We start from the raw sequence: 6,000 nt of genomic DNA, 5'->3' as shown, positions 1-6,000 counted from the left end.
GAATCAGTGTACAACAGAGGATTTTTTTAGGGCAGTGAAAATACTCTGTATGATATCATAATGACAGATACATGTCACACATGTGTCCGAATCTATGGAATATAGAACACCAAGAGTGAACCATAATGTGAACTGTGGATTTTGGGTGAGTGTGATGTCAATGTAGGTTTATCAGTTGTAACAAATGTACCACCCTGCTGGGGCATGTTGACAGTAGGGAGGCAAGCATGTGTAGGGCAAGGGTATGTGGGAACTCTATACCGGCTTCTCAATTTTGCTGTGAACCTAAAACTATTCTTAAAGAGTGTGCTGTGAACCTAAAACTATTCTTAAGGAGTGAGGTCTTATTAGTAATAAAAAAACAACCTCCCAAAACCTACTTACCTGTTTTCCAGCACTAAACTCTCTATCTGTAGCACAGAAAAACTGGTAGGTAAGGAAAAAATGCTTGTGGGAATCAAAATTTAGCTTAACAGATCAAATAGGTAAAAAATTCGCTTTAAGGAATAATGAAACTAGAAGGCTTCATCATTTCCATTGATGAAATTCCAACTTATAAAGTGAAAGATTTTGGCAGCTAAAGTAAACTTCCATCAAGACAGTGTTTTTGTTCATACAGTTCCTGAGTCAAAAACCACACAGTAATGTCATTCTAGAAATCTAGCTTCTATCCCCATTTTCTCTACTTTGTCCCCTTCTTCCCTCTCTAGGTAATCACTTTTTAAGGGTGTTTTTTTATTATCCTTCCATTGTTTAATTTTTTGAAAATATAAGCAAATGCACGTTTTATTTGTTTCCTCTTCCTTTCTCATGAAAAGATACTATACTATAAGCCTCATCCCCTGTTCCTTATCCCCCTTAACAATATATCCTAGTGACTATGCCGTGGGGAGAGACATGGCACCCATTCCTTTGGCATGGTGGTCTGTGGTGTAGATGCTCCATGGTTTATCCAGCCAGTTTCTTGGTTGTGTTCATTGGGATTGTTTCCAGTCTTTTGCTGTAATACATAATACTGCAGTGCATAGCCTTGAAGTTGCAGTAAATTTAAGGTGTAAACTATGAACATCCCTTGCCATCTCAATAAGTTTGTCCTTTGGCAAGCCAAACCAGTTACGGCTTATGTAACAGATCCAGCACTGTTTGTGAAGAAACTCCACTTGGGGTACATGTTGGTTTGAATCATTTTGATATTATTCATTTTTCTAAGCTCCTAAACTGTTTTGGGAAAGAGGCCTCGATAGCAAATGCCATTTCTTATTAACTGTCATAGGCAAATATTGACTTGTTTAATACCTACAACCAAATTGTTTGACTATCTTTAATTAATATTTCTGGAAATTTCCATTTTATTGTACTAGTTATCAACTCTGTGAACCATCTTTCACTTGTTAAAGTGTGGAAATTTGGGATCTAACAAAATTGATCAAGTCAAATGTCAGGTATTTGGAGTTGGACCGAGCCTTATAGATATTTTGCAAAGACTTTAACATATCCTGAGTCTTTTACAGACATTTATATATTTTTAAAAATTGTTTTTAAAGTTTATTTATTTATTTATTTTGAGAGAAAATCAGAGAGAAGGAGGGAGAGAGATTCCCAAGAGGCTCTGCGTTGTCAGCACAGAGCATCATGCAGGGCTCCATCTCACAAACCATGGGATCATGACTTGAGCTGAAATCAAGTTGGACACTTAACTGACTGAGCCACCCAGGTGCCCCACAAACATTTATATTTTTAACTTTTATTGATTATTTAAAAAATAAATTATCTGTGATCACTGGAGAAAAATTAGGAAGTTCAGACAAACAAAATGAAAAAACCCCACAAAACCTATAATCCCAACCCCTGACATAACCAATATTAGCATTTGGATATCCTTGTAGACTTTTCCAGTGAGCATAAATGGCCTCCCTCCCCTAGTATACATGCATATGTATTTTCTTCATTTCTTATGCTATATGTAGTCCAAGGATATTTCAACTTTTCCATTTAATGGGTTTTATCCATGAGCTTTGCTGTTTGCTTTGCACACTGTATAGATGTTTTTTCTATTTATCCGTCAGAGTTAGCCATTTGCATTTCTCTCTGCAGTATTTACTTTGAAACAGAAAATCAAGTTTTTTTTTTTTTATTGATAAATAAGTTAAAAGTCTGCCAGATTTGTTTCCATGGTGTCCAAGTCCTTGAACCACCCTCTGTGTGTTTGCCCAGGGCAGTTTACCGACTCCTAGAGGGAGGTAGTATATGAGACTAGGTGGAGACTTGTCCTTGGAGAAATTGGTTATGCAGAAATGAAAGTCAAGCAGATTCTCCCTGATAATTATTATGCTATTCAAAATATTTATTGGAAAAAAAAATTCTTGCAAGTGCTTTCTGTGATCATGATAGCTTGTATCTTATTCTAACTACTGACATTGCATATCTAAAACCTGAAATGTTTCAGCACCATGTACCCAAACTAATTTCTGATAATGAACTGAATTTAAAATTTCCTATGTGGATGGATTTTGACATTTTGTACACTAGAGTTGTGTATCTGGGTTAAAGGTGGAGCATTTTCCCCTTCTATGGGTCATTGAAATCAAAGATCACACAGAAATAACTTAATATTATGTCTGTGGGTTCAAGTCCCATGTCGGGCTCTGCTCTGACAGTGCAGAGCCTGCTTTGGATTCTCTCTCTTTCTCTCTCTGAACCCCTCTCACAATCTCTCTCTCTCTCTCTCAAAAAAAAAAACATTAAAAAAAAGAGGTGGAGAGTAGATAAGGAAAGAGGGAAGAAGAAGAACCAAACAAAGGAGGGATACATCAAAAGATACTAGGAGGGGCAGAAGGTAGGGAGACTTGGCCTGAACACCATGCCCAAGGCAAAAGAGGAACACACCTGCAGAGCAGAAGAAATTGGTTATGAAAGTCAGTTAGAGAGCTATTTGACAGGATTTATCAAATATTTGCATTCCTAACTCTTCAACCCAGCAGTAGTACTTCTGGGTATCTGTACTCCAGAAATACTCACTTATGCATACAAGGATGTTTATTTACAATAAATTTACAATAGCAAAAACCTATAACAGCAAAGAATGATAGACAACATGTGGCACGGTGGGAAAATGTTTAAATAGATAAAAGAACATTTATCAGCAAAATTGTAGGCAGTCTTTGAAAAGAATAAGGGAGTTATATATTGTGATGTGATAAGTTAGGCACGCCGATCAAGCAAAAATCATGTGTTGCAAAAACATCATGTGCCGTGTGATTACAATTTTGTAAAAACAAAAAATGTGAGTATGGGAATATATATATGCATACGTGCTAAACTGTTGATAGTTTGGGATTGGAAAGTTTGAATGTTGCGATGGTATTTATTATTCTCTGGGAAGATGAAAATGAGAGAATCAGGTGTCTATGTGCATTGAGAAGAGATTTTGCAGCTGGGTTGTCCTCTGACTTCCAGCAGGCATCCAGACAGACTCAGCTAAGGGCTGAGCCAAACCTATAACTCTCTGTTTTCCATTTCTCTTGGACACCATAGAGCCCCTGGACAGACAGCCCAGACCTATGTAATTCTTGTTTTGGGTATTAACAGACTATATTCATTCCAGTTGTGGGGTTTGTAGGTGAGACTCTGAAGAAAAGGATATTTCCTCATCTATCATTTGATGATAATAATAATCCTTGCATTAAAGGATTATGTTGAATGTCAAATGTAGTAATATATTTTTAAAAATGCCTAGCTCAGTGCCTGGGACATGGTCAGGATTCATAAATGGAAGCCACTACTGCTATTAATATTTTAGAAAGATTCAGGATCAAATCCCCATTTTTCTAGGCTTTCATTTTCTTTATTTATGTTTCCCACTCTTGTAGCACGGAAAGAAATTTGATAAATGGAATTAGAAGTAGACAAAAAAACAAGATTTCATGCTAAGCCATCACAGCTTATGTTCTATGTCTGTATGAAGAAGAAACTTTTGTTCAGTTTGACTTCTTCTCATCACGGCTCAATTACTTACCTAATAATTTGTATTAGTCATTAAGGAAGCCCCCTAAAAGTATTTGTTCCTTTCCTGAATATAGACTTTTAATTTTAAAATATCTTATATAATTTTTGGACATTTTTTACTATTTTTAAATGAAGCAACTTTTGACACATTAAATTTATTCCAAGACATGACCTCAGGCTGTGTTCTTCTATCTGCTCTCTTGGGTAGAATTAATGCACTTCCACCTTCTTAAAATGTTTTTATAATAGCTTCGTAATTACAAGTGATGTGTTTTTTTTTTTTAATGCTTTATTTATTTTTGAGAGAGAGAGAGAGAGAGATCAGAGAGAGAGAGAGAGACACAGAATCTGAAGACAGGCTCCAGGCTCTGAGCTAGCTGTCAGCACAGAGCCTGATGTGGAACTCAAACCCCGGAACTGTGAGATCATGACCTGAGCCGAAGCTGGACACCCAGTCGACTGAGCCACCCAGGCGCCCCTACAAGTGGTGTGTTTTCAATGTGCTGCTTTACCAAAACAGAAAACCTCTGACTTGCAGATTTTATGAATATTGCTAGTTCCATAATGCTTCCTTCCCCAGTGTGTAGGAAGAAAAAGGTCAAGTCACACCAACAGCCAGTTCACTTGTAGAAGTTATGAAAGCCAGGCAACATCTATACATGGTTATTGTGCATTGCAGTAAAGAGGCTGTTGGGTTCCTGGCTGTATTTATTTAATAACTTAATGTAATAATTGAGAAGACTATGTACTTAGAAAAAAATTTAAGAAATGTAAATAGTATATTTGTACTTTTGATTTGTTTCCAGCAAAGGACCAAGGATTCCCTTAAGTATAACAATTATTCAGCACCATTTCTCCAATATTATGAACATCAGATGCATTATCATTGGTTTGATACCTGTAACAGGTACTGGTTCTCCCCTGTCAAATCCTACTCCTACCCACTCATTACCCCACACCCTCCCATCCTCTCCCATCACCCCCAGCCCCTGCCACACATCCGTGGTGGGCATCACAAATCATTTAGTAATTGTTTTCCCACTGAGCTGAGCATGACCTCAGAATCCCTGTAAATCTTGAGCTTCAAGGAACCACTTCCAGTCAACTGCTACAAAGTAGGAAACCCATCAAACTTCCAAGATTTATCAACTAGTCACAACACATTGAGCTAGTGTAGGCCATTCAGCCCCCAAAGCAGTTAGTTCATTTAAAAAAAAAAAAAAAAGCCAAACGATTTCAGATATAATGTATTTGAGGCAAAGACATTAACTTTTCAAACCAGTGATTCATAAAGTACAACACTGGTAAAGTTTGAACAATATTAAATACAATATATGGATGGCATTACATGAAGTAAAGTTAATTGTGAAATAGCTGATGTTTAGGCAGGATCTTATCAGCAAGTGTGAATGTGTCCAAAACTTCTGCTTTGAAACAGATTTCTCACTGACCTTCATTTTTTGCTGTCCTCTTGGTATATAGTATAGTTGTTCTTTTCCACCCCATGAAAATTCATCACCATGCCCCAGCCTGGTGGCAGATGGGAGAGCTGTGGCCCAGCATCTTTTTTGGAGATCTTCCCTGTCTACTCACTACTGCTGAGTAGTTTTACAATGCGGGTTCATTTAGAATGGAAGGGGGAATAAATCCGACCCACATGCCATGCACCAATCACAGGCATAAAAATACCTTACATCCATCTCTAGCAGCGTGGTGGATGGTACACACTGGATAGCTAGTTTGTGCAAGCACACCCTGAATGCTCCTGTTAATGACTATCTTGAGAATGTAGAGATCCTGTCCTCCTTCTATATTCCCATCAAGCAGAATGTGCAGAAGAATGCGCTGTTCAGTGTTCAAGGTCAGGGGCCCTGGAGTGGCAGAGAGTCTCCTTCGTAACAGTGTCCGGATGGCAGGCAGTGATCTCCTTGGAATGCTGGCTGTACAAGGAGGGGAAGGGCTACAGACAGTTGCTAGGCTAGTTGCTATGATATA

Source organism: Crocuta crocuta, unplaced genomic scaffold (genome assembly GCF_008692635.1).
Source record: "Crocuta crocuta isolate KB4526 unplaced genomic scaffold, BGI_CrCroc_1.0 scaffold463, whole genome shotgun sequence".
Classification (NCBI taxonomy): domain Eukaryota; kingdom Metazoa; phylum Chordata; class Mammalia; order Carnivora; family Hyaenidae; genus Crocuta; species Crocuta crocuta.
This window is presented reverse-complemented; position numbering follows the sequence as displayed.